Genomic DNA, 15,013 nt, shown 5'->3' with positions numbered 1-15,013 from the left:
ACAGTTACATGTAAAGACAGGCACTGCTTTGTTCAGAGTGTGCTGTATGTGATACAAGAATAAGGGATTGTACAACTTTGATGGTCCATGGTTCTATGCTGTAAAAGAGACTAGGGTTTTGAGTTGGACTTTTCCCTTTACCCAAATTAACATGAAGGGGAAATCTGGATGTTATGAGAACTGGAAAATAACAATTAGCCAGTTGTGCTTACAGCAAATGACATCGATCTACAAAATTTTCTCACAGACTACTACTGTGTCACTTTTTTAATAACAGTTTTATCCTTCATACAGTATGATCCAGTTAATTTCACTCATTCTTAGCTCTTTGCTGTAGTTCTCTGTTAAGCAGCCTTCATTATTTGTCATCCTGTAGTTCGAACCATGCCTTGATTCTATGTGTGTGACATAGTTATCAACATGAAGATCACTCTCTGGAACAACAAATCAATATATAAATAAATGGCTAGGATGACAGGTGAAGATGTATTAAGTTAGCTGTCTATTATCACAAGGTACAGAAGAAAATACCATTAGTTACTGCTTCTCTGGCCAACGTAGTTATTGCAGATGAAAATGACTTCTGAACCTGTTGGACTGCACAAAGCTATTAACTTCTGCTAAATGATGTGTAATCAGAAGACTCAGCAGTTCTCTTCTTGTGGTATCAGTAAAGTAATCCGTTGTAAGCCAATAAAAGTCATTAGATGTTTTTTCTGTTCCTGGACCTTTCCTTGCAGGAGTAAATAAACTGTACAATTGATTCATCTGTATTGTTCTTTTAGTAGTTAGTTATGCATCTTCATAAGATTATAAAAACAGAAAATAAACCATTTTTCTCTGTATATTGCAATATACACAGTTTCTGTGTAGCCACTGTTCACTTTCTTAGTTTTACTAGGTTACTGTTATTTCTACCCTATACTAATGTTCCTTTTCCTTTGCCACTTAAACCTTTTTAGAAATTTGTTTTATGTACCATAGAGAATACAGTACAGAATTATAGGAAACTGGGTAATGAGCAATGCACAATCCAATCATTTGGCAGCATGATATTGTTTAATAATTAAGGCATTAATAATATGATGTCCCTACTCTACACTCAGTCATGATTATTTATGGGTCTTCGTGTTAAATGGGATTTCCACTAAATGAATGCAACTGTTCTCATAATAAGGATGTATTCACATATGAGCAGCATTTCATTTCTAACTTATAAATGTGGAATATGAAAATCAAATTGCTGACTTCATAGCACTGTGCACTTATCTTTCACATTAAAAAAACTGTGACATAAAACCTGTATGTTTTGTTATCTTTCCTTTCTGTCAAGTTGGTATACTTCCCTTCGGTTCTGGTCTTATTTTATTGTTTCACTAATTGCATTGTTAGTTTGGTTGCTTCTGACTGTATTTGATGTCAGGGTGATTACATTTTAGCAACTGTTATTTATATTTCATGTTTTACAGAGATTTTATATTGGATGACAAATAACTACTGATGAACTTACTTGACATTTCATTTTTGTCTTTGAAGAAGTACAGTATTCTGTCTTTTGTGTTTGCCCCTGCTCTTCAGGAAGTGTAATCTGCTTATCTCAAGACAGGACTTCAGGTGGGACCTCATCAGCACCCAAGACAGAGAGAACACTCTTATATGCCCTGTAAAATTTTACCGGCCCTGTCCTTTGACAGTTTGCACTGCTTGTGCACAGTTAAATAACTGGTTGGAATTACTGCACTTTTTGTTTAATAACCTCCTGTTTGTGTACTAATTTTCACTTTTTGCAACCTAAAATATGTTGCCATGCTCTTGGACTGTCATTTTGTTTTAATATGTCCTATTTCATTTCATCACTTCTGATCTCTTTATCCAGTTGTAGTTTCTAGTGAGGACTTCTGAGCATCATATCTTATTTTCTGAAAAAAACATTTGTGTAATATCATCTTCAATGACTTAATTAGTATGCTTAGGATACTGTTAATTAGTTCTGTACTATTAACAATTGCATTTATGAAATTGCACACGACACAAATATTTAAAGAAATTCAATAAAAATTCTTGGGTAGAATCACAACACTAATAAAATGTACAACAAAAAAAGATACTACTTAGCTTCTAAAAATGACCTTAGTCTTGCAAACATATTTTGGTTAAAGTGCAGAAACTATTGTCTTTTCTCTTCAAACCTTCAACAACTGTGAATTCATCTTGGTCTGGGAGGATGAAAGTAATATAAGGTTTTCTCTAACTACATCTAGAAACTGAAAGAAAAACTTTTGAATGTAACATTACCCAGCCACTGGATGCAGCAAATATGCTTACAAAAACATTTTTAAGACTTCATAATAATCAATAAATACATAAATAAGATAATATAAAATGAATAAAAAGTCAGTGCTGTAGAGACAAGAGAAGACACCCTTATATAATTACAGATATAATAACTACCGTCACAAATATTAAAACTCAAGTTTCATGGGAGAAGACAGCATACCTGGTGATCTACTCAGGAGCATGGAAAACCTATGCCAACCCCTCCAGTCAGTCATGTTAAACAAAATATTAGTATATGGGCACATTCCTAGCCTATGGTGACAGCTTATGGTGGTAAAGTGGTACCATTTCAAAAGGGGGGAATCACATCCGACCCAGATAATTTTAGATCCATCACCCTGACCAGTATTCTGTTTAAAATCATGGACAAAGTAGAGGATAGCACCATTCAACTGAAGGAAGGAGCCTTGCATGTGATGCAGGTGAGTTGAGTTCATTTATTAGACCTGGTCTCTGAGGATGCAGCTGGAGGATGTGGAATGGATAGTGTGACAGTTTGCCAACTTCCTTATCCCAAGGATAGGTGAACGATCCTTTCCTTGGATTAAAGCTCCTGGTGACGATGAGGGAGTCTAGCCTCAAACAAAAAAGAGGGACTGCACTAGCAGAATTGCACAGTGGTTGTGGGGTGGGAGTTGTGGACAGGGTTTAAATGAAAATGTTTTCTACTGGTGTGAGGATGGTGCCATACTGAATTACCATGATCTTCTACCCACCAACTGCCCAAATCTTCCAAAAATAGTTCCTCGGTCTGCTGGGCAAGCCGGTCAAGTGCTAGGTATGTTGGTTACATATGTTTGGGGATTCAGGACACAGCAGATGGCAAACAGTAGTGGAGTGAAACAAAAACATGAAGAGAGTCATTCATAATGGATTTGCCTTATTAATGTTAAGGGTTTATTAAGGTACATCTTATATTTTGAATCTTGAGGCATTCATTGAATAGTTAACCTCAGAAATAATAAAAAGCTGGTAGTACAAATTACTTATCTTGACCTTTCTAAGGCTGTTGACTGTATTCTGCCTTAGGGAATAATTGACAAGTTGAATAACTGAATGTCAATGCATGCATAATTCATAGGGTGAAACACTAGATAAACAACAGGATGTAAGAAGGCTATCTGTCTGTCCCACAGTGCTGCGTAATGGGGCCACTACTTTTTGGGGTGTTCTTAGGTATAAAACTTGGAAGTGAGGTATGGATAATGAAATATGCTAACAACTGCAGATTGGATTGCATTGTTACTTCAGTAAAAGATGCTGACGCTTTTCAAGATGACTTACAAACAATATACACCTGGTGCAGTAGCAATGACCTCAGCTTTAATTTTACTTAGAGGACATAAATTATTATTACAAAGTCAGTGGTTAAATCTTTAAAAAAACACAATCATTAAAGACCTAATGACAGTACTATACACAATTAAAACTTTGAAGTGTATGTCCACTAGAGTCAGAAAAAGCATATTCTGTAACCCATCTTATTCTAAAAGTAATGTCTAGTTACTCCAGAGAGTTCACTGTATCATTTTATATCTCACTGCTCTGAGTCGTCATTGAATACAGTGTTGCATTTTGTAGCTTTTGGCAAACCACCTGAAAGAACTTGAAAAAATATTATTATTCCTTACTAGAAAAAAATCATAAGATTAAAAAACTTGAACTACTCAGAAAGGGTTCAGAACCTTTCATTGTATTCTTTTTCTTATAGGTTATTGAGGTAATCTGTGTCTGTTCGGTAAGTAAAGTCTGGTCTGATTCTCATTGAAAGTTTATGTATGTACCACTGCAAGACCTAATACCATTATGTGGAATCTAATACTAAAAATAAATAACAGTAATAGAAAAAAGTATCAAGATACATTACAAAACACCTTCCAGGATTATGAAATAAGCTTCGCCTTGCAGTCAGAAGTCATCATCCAGTAACTTCCTTTAAAAACAATTAATAATTACATGGGAAGTAGAACATATCAACATAGAGTTATGGCAGTCAAGCTTCCTGAAGTCCTGTAGATCATAGTACTGACATTCCAAATAGTGAACGTGTGATAACATGCACTGTGACTAGTATAATTATTAAAACTTCTCACCTTTGCAGTGAACCACTCTTATCTGATAACAGGAGGTCCATGCTATGTAAAAGGCTAATGCGTTCGGCCATTAGGACTGCTTAACATATAGATCTTACTAAAGTTATTGAGACCCTTGCTTCTTTTCCCATCATGCATTCTGGGACCTTTTCTATCTGTATCTTTTTGCCATGATTTGATAAAGGTAGACTACATGCTGTTATCACATTTTTCACTTGAGTGGATTTTTTGCAACATTGCTTACACTCTTGACCCTTTTAGTTTTGGTTTTGGTTTGAGCATCTTGAGTGGAAGGTTTAACATGGCCTTTGTATCATCTTCAGATATTCTAAGCTTCCAGTATAATGTTTTAAGTAACCTTCACCATTGAATTTATTTATTTTAACAAGTAAGTGAATTGGACCAGAAAGGGACCTTTTCAGTCATAACCTGAATGTAGTAGCAATGAAAAATAAATACAAACACATAAACACGCGCACACACAGACCGAGGCATAACTAGAGTGGGGTAAAGGGAGCTGCTACCCTGGGTTAGGGAATGTAATTTTTAAGTGCCAGTGGTGCAGGGGTGAAGTACTGCCATTTAGAAATGAATGCCGGTACTGCATTTCTGATCATGTCTGAAGCACTAAAGTATTTGTGTATGGTAATTTAACAAAAGCAAACTGCTTGTTACACTTGTAACAAGTGGCTTGCTATAATTTCAGAGAAAAAGAGTTTTAGCTTTTTGCACAACTTTGAGTTGAGTTAGGTACTAGATAACCTTGCCACTTGTATCTTTTGGCTTTTCCCGGTTAGGGGTCGCCACAGTGGAACTCCGGTCCGATAATGATTGGCAGTAGATTTTTATGTACTGAGTTGCCAGCTCTGACGCACAACCTTCAATGAAGGTACGCCCATTCACGCATGTCTCAACACAGAAGATGCTTTAGCTGAGAATCGAACAGGACAACGTCATACTGTCAGGCGACAATGCTACCGCAGCACCACCACCACAGTCAGATAACCTTGCTACTGTCCTGTAAAAATATTATGTGTAGTGTTTTTGTTGTTTTGTCAAGATGGATCTATGTTGAGCTGCAGACTTGATGAAACTCCCAATTGCGCTGTTTAGAAGTGAGGTCACCATGGGTCCTTCAAGAGATCGGGAGAGACAGGTTTGCTAGTGCTCCTTTCAAAGAATTATATATGTATATTGTATATATATGTGTGTGTGTGTGTGTGTGTGTGTATGTATATATATATCTCAATGCAGGTGTTGTCGACATCTGTTAAGTCGACAAAATTTGCTCAACTACACAGTTGGCTGACAGATGTGCAAAACTGCACAATTCTTGGGGATGGGAATTATGCTCTTCTCCTGATACTATGCGATCTCAGTATATCTAATTAGCAGGGGGTATGGGAGTGCTTCCCCCTCTTTTAGTTTAAAACTTTTCTTTTGGTGAGGTTTTTATAGGTTCATAGGTAGGTACTAGGCTATTGGCCCTAGGGCCTATATAAGCCTAGCCAAACAGTACCCTGTCTTTCGCCACCCAAGAAAATTAGTTTCCTGTGCCCATGTCAAGCAGAGCCACAGAAGTGATTCCCGGGGTGAATTTTCTATTTCCCATCCAATCATCAAGATTTTTCTTGAAGAGTGCTAATGAGAAGCTTTGTTTGATATAGATAGGTAGTTTGTTCCAGAGTATGGGAAGTCTCTGGGACAGGAATCTATCCCTCCAGCATGTTCTGTTTATTGTGGTGACAAGGTTTAGGTACCTAGAGCATGTAGCTTGGAGGGATTGGGATTTCTTTAAGTGGAGCATGTCCAAACGCTCTGGGTTTGACATAGCTTTGTATGTAAGGCAGAGATCGCCTCTGAGTAGGCGATATGCGATGGAGTAAAGCTGGAGTTTTTTGAGACGGTCTGCATGGGGCATCTGTTTGAGGCCGGTAATCCTCTTTGTGAGGTATTTCTGCGGCCTTTCCAGTTGTTGTAGATGTCTTGTGAGGTACATACCAAAAGGGGTGTTGTACTCTATAAAGGTTCTAATGAGTGATGAGTAGAGGGGAACAATGACCTCTTTTTTCCTGGATGAGAAACCTTTTGTGAAAAGGTGTGCCATGTAGAAGGATTTCCTGACTACTGTGGCGATGTGATTATCAAAGGAGAGGCTACTGACCACATGTGTCCCAAGGTCTCTTATCACACTTTCGGTGTTAAGTAGACTACCGCCTATGTGGTAGTTCATGGGTACAAAGTTTTTACCAAAAGGGATGACAATGCACTTTTTGGCACTGAGCTTGAGGCCATGGCTTTGGCACCAGGCATCTGTCTCAGTGAGGCCCTTTTGTAGGATGTCCACATCGTTAGGAGTTTTGATTATGGCTCCTAGTTTGCAGTCATCTGCGAACTTTGTTAGCCAAAGACCTTCTGTGTTCGCCTGTACTTCAGAGATATATGCATAGCTGTGTGTCAGCATTCATGTTGTTGAAGTTTTGATGGTTGATGTCTAAGTGTTTTTGTGATAACTGGTACACACACACACACACGTATGTGTGTATGTGTGTGTGTGTGTGTTTGTGTATATAAATATATATATATATATATATATATATATATATATATATATATATATATGGGTCTAGGACTGTTGAGCGGAAGCTCGTTTCACCGAAACCAAAATGGGCGAGCACACTTTCGCTAAAGTGCGTTTTCACCGAAAATGCACTTTTGCTAAAGTGAGCTCAAAAAAAAAAAATAAAAATGACAGAATGGCTGTTGCTGAGATTGCAGTACAATGGGGATAAGGAAATATTCCCTTTTCCCCACTGTAGTGCGATCTCGGAGTGAGAATATAAAAGTGAGGGTTGTGGGGGGCTTCCCCCCTGCATAAACGTGTTTACTGTTTTTTTTTTTAAATGTGTTTTGGGGGGGGGGATTGTAGACTTTCGAGAAAGTGCTTTTTGGTGAAAAAGCACTTTCACAGAATTGTGCTCGACCGTTTCAGTTTCGTCGAAACGTGTCATCGGTAATTAGTCCTAGATCCATATATATATATATATATATATATATATATATATATATATAAGTTTTGAGTTTGTTAACCAGGGTAGAGCACTGATCCTACATTTGCGACTCAGCCGAGAAGACACAGCAGATACATGACATTATATATATTGAGAATTACAAAATACAATATATACATATATTGTATGCAAAGTGAATATCATAGTTGGCTTGCAGGTATAAAGGAAATAGATACATTGGATTATATACGGATTGACACCGATGATGATGATGGCGAATTCAGGTGGTTGAACAGTAGAAAAGCTGTTAGAGCTAAATAAAAGTCAGCCAATAGCATATTACCAGCTTTTTTTCCCTGTGTGAGATCATGGAACAGCAGGGATCAGAGAATTTAACCTTTGTCCACTGTAATACAATCTCTGAGTTGGTACTTATAAGTAGCATAGTGTGTAGTGGGTGAAGCGGGGTACTTATCCCCTGCAAATAAAAAGTATACGTTTTTTTTTTTTATTTGCTCAGTTCTGTTTTGAGCGGTTATGCTTATGTTGTGTAGTTTGATTTTATAAGTATTTGACTGTATTGCATATAATCATCTGTGTGTGTGTGTGTGTGTGTGTGTGTGTGTGTCTATATATGTGTATGTAAATGTGCATGTATAAATGTATAGTTGAGATAAGTATGTTAGTGCATGTGTGTCTCTATGCACACGTACATCAGTACACAAACAACAGCTTGAAACAATACAAAAAAAATGTTATTGCAAGTATAAACATCCAGAAGTCCTGACATCTAATATAAGACAACTAGTTTAGATGGCATTAATCAGTTTCAACTGTACATTAGCATTTTCTTTCATTCTGAAGTATAGTGTGAAGTTTTATCGTAAATACCCTTAAGATTGGTTACTCTCTAATGAGGAAAGAAAATAATTCTAAATCTTAGTGCCAATGGTAGCAAATTATTTAGAGGTGCGTGCTAAGAAGTGATGATGTACAATCAGTGACAGAGATGAAATTATACTACCTCTAAATGCTCTCTTAACCTGTTTAGATATGTAAGTAGTTTGAAAATTAATGCATTGATTAAAATTCTAACCCAGATATGAGTGTGTAGGCAACCAGTTTTATATAAAGTGGAAAACTGGTGAACTTTCTTTACCTAAGTCATAAAATGGCACATATTATTTTAAGTTATTTGCAACCTGAGAACATTTCTTGTGGAGGCTGAGGAAAGCAACTACATTCCAAAGTTGGAATTAAAAATCTTATACTCAGTGCACAATCTAACATCCTTAGTAAGATGTTGGCAGCATGTGATAAAAGTTTTGTAAGCTCACTAATTGATACGTTTAGAGAAGTTTAGCACTGGATCTAATCGAACAAGTAGGTAATACGTTTAGAGAAGTTTAGCACTGGATCTAATCGAACAAGTAGGTAATTTTTGAAACTGCACATACTCAATACCAGTGTCAGGAGTGGATAAACTCCATTTCCTATTTCTCAAGGAAAGTAGACATTTGTGTGTGCCAGAAAAGCATGGCTTTGTATGTTTTTTTTAAGTTTACTCTGAAGTCCTATATCAGATATGACTTGGTACCACTGAGAATAGAGTATGTTTGATTTGAGGAAGAATTAGTCTGTAATTGATGACAAGACCAGGTAGCCGTATAATCAGCAGAAAGTGAACGGTGTAAGCATGCGAATCTTAATCATTACAGCTTATAATCCTTTAGATGCTTATTTAAATATTTACTGGTATTTTCACATATAGTGACTGTGCTGGCTTGATAACAAATGGACTAGTGTACAGTTTTCATTTTCCGTCTTGCTGACATTTATGATATAGAGCTTTGTCTGCCTTCGCACCTCTTAATGAAAGTAGTTCTGGTTCCAGTAATTGTTGAGAGAGACCAGGAAATCTGCGGCAGTGTGCCTTCCTGAGATTCCCATATGCCTTTGCTTTTGCATGTGGCTTCACAGATAATCTACATTCAGAGCTGCTGCCCTTCAGATATCCTGATGTATGAAATAATTTGCCTCTACCCACTTCTGACCAGTTATTTTCATTTCCATTTGTCTTCAAAGCCCACAGCTTTTACATTCTGCCTCATCCTTTGCAGAGTTTTCACACTATATTTCAGGTCTATGTTAAATCATCGAATGCTTAAAAAAGCGAATTATGATTTATTGAACACATGTAAGCGAAAGCTTACAAGCTCAGACATTTAGAACAGTGATTTTTTTCCCAGGGGGAAAAAAAAAAACTGTTCCACAAAAAAAAAAAAAAAAAAAAAAAAAGAATTGCAAAACATTACATAAAGTGGGGGGCTGTGCCCCCCCCCCCACACTCCCCCTACATAAATATACCAACTCCGAGATCGCACTACAGTCATGAAAATGGCAAAGTAATGGAAGCGGCCAAGTGATTTCTTTCTCAGGGAAAGAATTCGCTTATATGCTGTTTCGCTTTTTTGCCTTTTCGTGATTTCAAGTTTGATCAAGATGCATTTGAAAGAATGCGTCTTCGATCATTTAATAGGAACCATATATTTCTTGACTACAGTGCAGTATCTTGATCATCTTCTTATTTGTGAACTTAAAATGTCCACTCTTAGTTGTTTTCCTTTTCACTGCAGGCTAATTTCTCAGTTTGCACTTTTATATTCCGCCCTGTTTTTCCTGTGCCTGTTATTTTTTTCTTTTTTGTTGGTTCTTACTGAAAAGCTAGTTTTATTATTTTGTCTTTTTATCTGTTGTGTTACTTTCTTCAAGTATTGTAGTTACTTTGTTTTTCTTACTGATTCCATTTTTTACACTACCTTTTTAGACTCATTATTCCTTAATTAAGGTTATTGCTGCTTCATTCTACCTAGGTCATTTCAAAAGTTTCTCCCCCCCCCCCATTTTTAGTATATCTATTGTTTAGAGCACTGAGAGTGTAACATAATAGTGAACATAATTTTACTGGAAGAGGACATATACTGAAGAACTAGGTTTGAATTCTCTCAGCCATATTTTGCTTGTTGTGGGAGTCTTTGAAAGTCTTGTAACAGTGCAATGTTGGAGTCACTGCAGAAACAGAACTTTCTAGTAGGTCTTAGTTTAAACAGCTTAACAAAATATCATGAATCATTATGTTATTGTGGCATGGTTCCATTGTATTCTTCACACTGTATCATATCATGCAGTTGCTGGAGATGAGTAACTTAACTTGGTGCCTTTGACAGTGTATTTTATTAAATACCATGTGCCTTAGTACCCCATCATTAATGAAGTTCAGATTATCCCAGGTATTTCTAACATTCCCGTCATTATTTATACCTTGTGCCATTCTTACTTTTAAGGCCACATGTGGGAGTAGCTCTGGTGCATGCAGTGTCTTGACACATTACTTATAGCTGTAGTCAACGCCTCCTTGTTTCCAGTAGCTTGAAGCTCTCATGACAGCTGCAGTCCCAGTAATGCCATATTTTCTGAAAAATTTTTAAACTTTTCAAACTCCCACTCTTCCATAAGTTTTTCTTTTTCTTCTCTTTTTTTTGCTTGCAGCTCCAGGCATAGTGAATTTTATTCCTCTGAGCCTTTGTTTAAACACCATTGCATTCTGTTTTCTGAAGTTTTAATTTTTTGGTGACAGTTTGCTGTAGTTTTAAATGCATTTGACTTGGATACCACTTGTAGTTCTAGATGCTTTCATTTGTCCATGTTTTTCCTATTCATTAGACATGGATTTTGGTCTCAGAAAGAAGTCTGTGCTTGGGCTGATGCTCAGTTCTTCTTGGGGACATTGCCTTTGCCAGTATTATCTGTGAGGGTTGAGCATGTTATTGAGGCCTAACAGCTCACTGAGTTTGAGAGTTAGGTATGGAGAGAAAAGAAGGTTAATGATGATGTTATATTCAGTGATCTTAACTTCTGGGAAGTAATCCCAGGCTAGCCTTTGCTTATAAAGCCCCTGTCTATGGACTTTGTGCCAGTGAGATCTGAAGCAGGTTTGGTAAAGATTAAATCAATATAAAAGAAGAATGGCATGAAGTAAAATATAATGTGTAAAGCCAGTGACAAAATTCCCCCAGGCTTCCTTAGCATCTATAAGTGTAACACTCCTTTGGGCATTTAAAACTGTCACTGGGGATAATCCACAGTGTTTCTCTCGTTTAGAAATTGGCTGCAGAACTTTTTAAGGCATTCACTTCAAACAAAATATCCTCTCAAAGGGTAGCCATCATCAGGGTTGGTCTTCTTCCCTAGAACCACCTAATTTATGTAGTTGCAGGCTTCCTCTCAAGCCACATATGATGAGGAGTACTACAGCTGTTTGCCAGTGTGGACTCTGAGGTTTTCTTCTATCACAAGGGTTCCCTTTATGAAGGACTAAAATTACTGCTTTCCTTCCATTACTTCTTTAAAAGGTTCAAAGTTAGTTACTACTTATTTGAGCCTGATTGCTTAAGAAGGGGTTATTCCTTTGAAGGAGAAGGAGCATGCTAAGTTTACCTATGGAATTTCGGCAATTGTTTTTTTTTTTTTTGGCTCACCATTTATTGAAAATTAAATATGGAAAACAGACAGCCACAAAACCTAAAAAAAAAAATATATATATATATATATATATATATATATTTCTTTGCTGGGGAACAAGCCCCACTCTAACCTCCGATATAGAGGGCGCATGCCAACTTACTTCCTACAACATGATATATGTTCATAGGTTCATAGGTTCATACTAGGCTATCTGCCCTAGGGCATTTATAAGCCTAGCCAGAGTGTGTTTGATTTCGCCACCCATTTTAAATTAATTTTGCTATGCCTTTTTTTGAGGTTAATATACTGTGCCTCTGTCTAACAGTGACACAGAAGTCAAAGCCAGGGTAAACCTACGATCTCCCATCCACTCATCAAGATTCCTCTTGAAGAGAGTCAGTGTGGGACTCTGCCTAACCTGGACTGGGATTTTATTCCAGAGTGAAGGGAGCCTCTGGGTTATGAATCTGTCCCTCCAGCATGTCCTATTTATTTCAGTGCTGAGGTTCAAGTCTCTCGAGCGCGTAGCTCGATGGGATTTGGATTTTCTGAGGTGCAGCATGTCCATTAATTCCGGGTTGGACATGGCTTTATACGTCAGGCACAGATCGCCTCTGAGCAGGCGGTATGCCACTGAGTAGAGCTGGAGTTTCTTTAACCGGGCAGCATATAGCATCTGTTTGAGCCCTTTGATCCTCTTGGTGAGGTACTTTTGGGGTCTTTCCAGTTGCTGCAGGTGTCTGGTAAGGTACATCCCAAAAGGGCATTGTACTCAATTATGTGTCTCATGAGTGATGAGTAAAGAGGCGATGACCTCCCTGATCTAGATGTGAATCCCTTCATGATTAGGTGGGCTATATAAAATGTTTTTCTAACCACTTTGGCCACGTGGTTGTCAAATGAGAGATTGCTATCAACTTGGGTCCCCAGGTCCCTAATGACTTCTTCTGTACTTAATGGATTACCACTTATGTGGTAATTTGTGGGCACTTTGTTTTTGCCAAAGGGATGACTATACACTTTTGGCATTTAGCTTGAGGCCATGGCTCTGGCACCAGTTGTCTGTTTCTATGAGGCCCTTTTGGAGGATGCTTGTGTCGGCTGGAGAGTTGATTATGGCGCCCAGTTTGCAGTCATCTGCGAACTTGGTCAGCCACAGTCCTTCCGTGTTGGCCTGTACCGCCGAGAAATATATACCGAACAAGAGAGGTCCCAGGACTGAGCCTTGTGGGACGCCACTTGTAACTGGTTTGGAGTCTGACATGGCTCCAGCAATTCTAACCATGTGGGTTCTGTGCTTGAGCCAGTTTGCAACCCATCTAGTGACATAGGTTCATAGGTTCATAGGTTCATAGGTTCATACTAGGCTATCTGCCCGAGGGCATTTACAAGCCTAGCCCATCGTTTTGTGGCTTAGGCCACCCCTTTAGTATGGGGAACTATACCCATTATTTTTCTGTGCCTCTGTCGAGCAGTGACACTGAGGTAATCCCTGGGGTATATCTGCGATCTCCCATCCATTGGTCAAGATTTCTCTTGAACAAGGCCAGAGTGCTCTGCCTCACATGTACCGGGATTTTGTTCCACAGCATAGGAGTCTTTGGGTGATGAATCTATCCCTCCAGCACGTCCTATTAATAGCCGTGTCAAGGTTTAAGTCTCCGCCCTTGTGGCTCTGATGGATCTAGATTTTTGAGGTGAAGCATATTCATCAAATCTGGGTTTGACATGGCCTTGTATGTTAGGCAAAGGTCACCTCTGAGCAAGGTGGCGACTGAATAGAGCTGGAGTTCTTTCAGTCGGGCAGCATAGGACAGATTTTGAGACCCTTTATCCTTTTGGTGAGGAACTTTTGTGGCCTCTCCAGCTGCTGCAAGTGTCGGGTCAGATACATTCGAATGGGGCATTGTACTCAATCATTGGTCTGATGAGTGATGAGTAAAGGGAGACTATGACCTCCCTTGATCTAGATGAGAATCCCTTCATGATAAGGTGGGCAATGTAGAAGGTCTTCCTAACTACTTTAGCTACATGGGTGTCGAATGACAGACTACTATCAACCTGGGTCCCCAGGTCCCTGATAACTTCTTCTGTGGTCAGTGGTTTGCCTCCTATTTGGTAGCTAGGGTAACCTTGTTTTTCCCAAGGGTATGACTATGCATTTTGGCATTTAACTTTAGGCCGTGGCTCTGGCACCAGTTATCCGTTTCTGTGAGACCCTTCTGAAGGATATCTGTGTCAGATGTGTTTTCTACTATGGCCAGTTTGCAGTCATCTGCAAACTTTGTCAGCCATAACCCTCCTGTGTTTGCTTGTACTTGAAAAGTAGATGCCAAACAAGAGTGGGCCCAGGACTGAGCCCTGTGGGACACCACTTGTGACAGGCTTTGAGTCTGACATGGCGCCAGCAGCTCTGACCCTGTGGGTTCTGTCACTCAGCCAGTTTGCAACCCATCTTGTGATGTATGGGTTGACATTTAAGCTGATGAGTTTTTCAATGATACCCGAATGGGGTATTGTATCGAAGGCCTTAGCCAGATCGAGGTAGGCTGTATGGACTGCCTTTCCCTCATCAATGGCTTTGGTGACTGTTTCAAAAGTCAACCAAGTTTAAAAGGCATGATCTGCCTTTGACAAAGCCAAACTGGGTTGGATCCAAAGTCTGCAAATTCCCTATGTCTTTATTTATGAGGTCCATTATGATCCTCTCCATGGCTTTGCAGATAAGGCTTGTCAAGCTAATGGGCGGTAATTTCCAGGGTCGGTGGAGGCACCGCCTTTGTGAAGTGGTACCACAGTTGCAGTGCCACTCCTGGGTGCGTATCCAGAGGTAAGACTTTGATTAAACAGCTGTCCTAGCTGTGGGTTTAATTCCTCATTGAGTTCATGGAGCACACAGCCGGGGACACCATCAGGTCCCATGGATGCTGTGTTTTTGCTTTGGAGAGCAGTTCTCACTTGGGCTGGAGATGTTTGGGGGCTGCAATCGTTTGGTATAGATATCTCTCCTTTTGGGAGGGGAGAAGTTTGCACTGAACCTGTCAGCCA

At 38.8% G+C, this 15,013-nt stretch overlaps 1 protein-coding gene across 4 annotated transcripts in view; it reads left to right on the top strand.

The window, feature by feature from the left end:
* The window catches only part of CHN1 (chimerin 1), a 1,979,161-nt gene that overhangs the window by 1,459,525 nt on the left and 504,623 nt on the right, over window positions 1-15,013 (top strand). The gene's annotated exons all lie outside the window — the stretch shown is intronic.

The sequence above is a fragment of the Protopterus annectens genome, chromosome 6.part1 (genome assembly GCF_019279795.1).
Source record: "Protopterus annectens isolate FY-2018-M chromosome 6.part1, PAN1.0, whole genome shotgun sequence".
Lineage (NCBI taxonomy): Eukaryota > Metazoa > Chordata > Ceratodontiformes > Protopteridae > Protopterus > Protopterus annectens.
The sequence above is the reverse complement of the archived record's forward strand: the minus strand, read 5'-3'. Positions and strand labels throughout refer to the sequence as shown.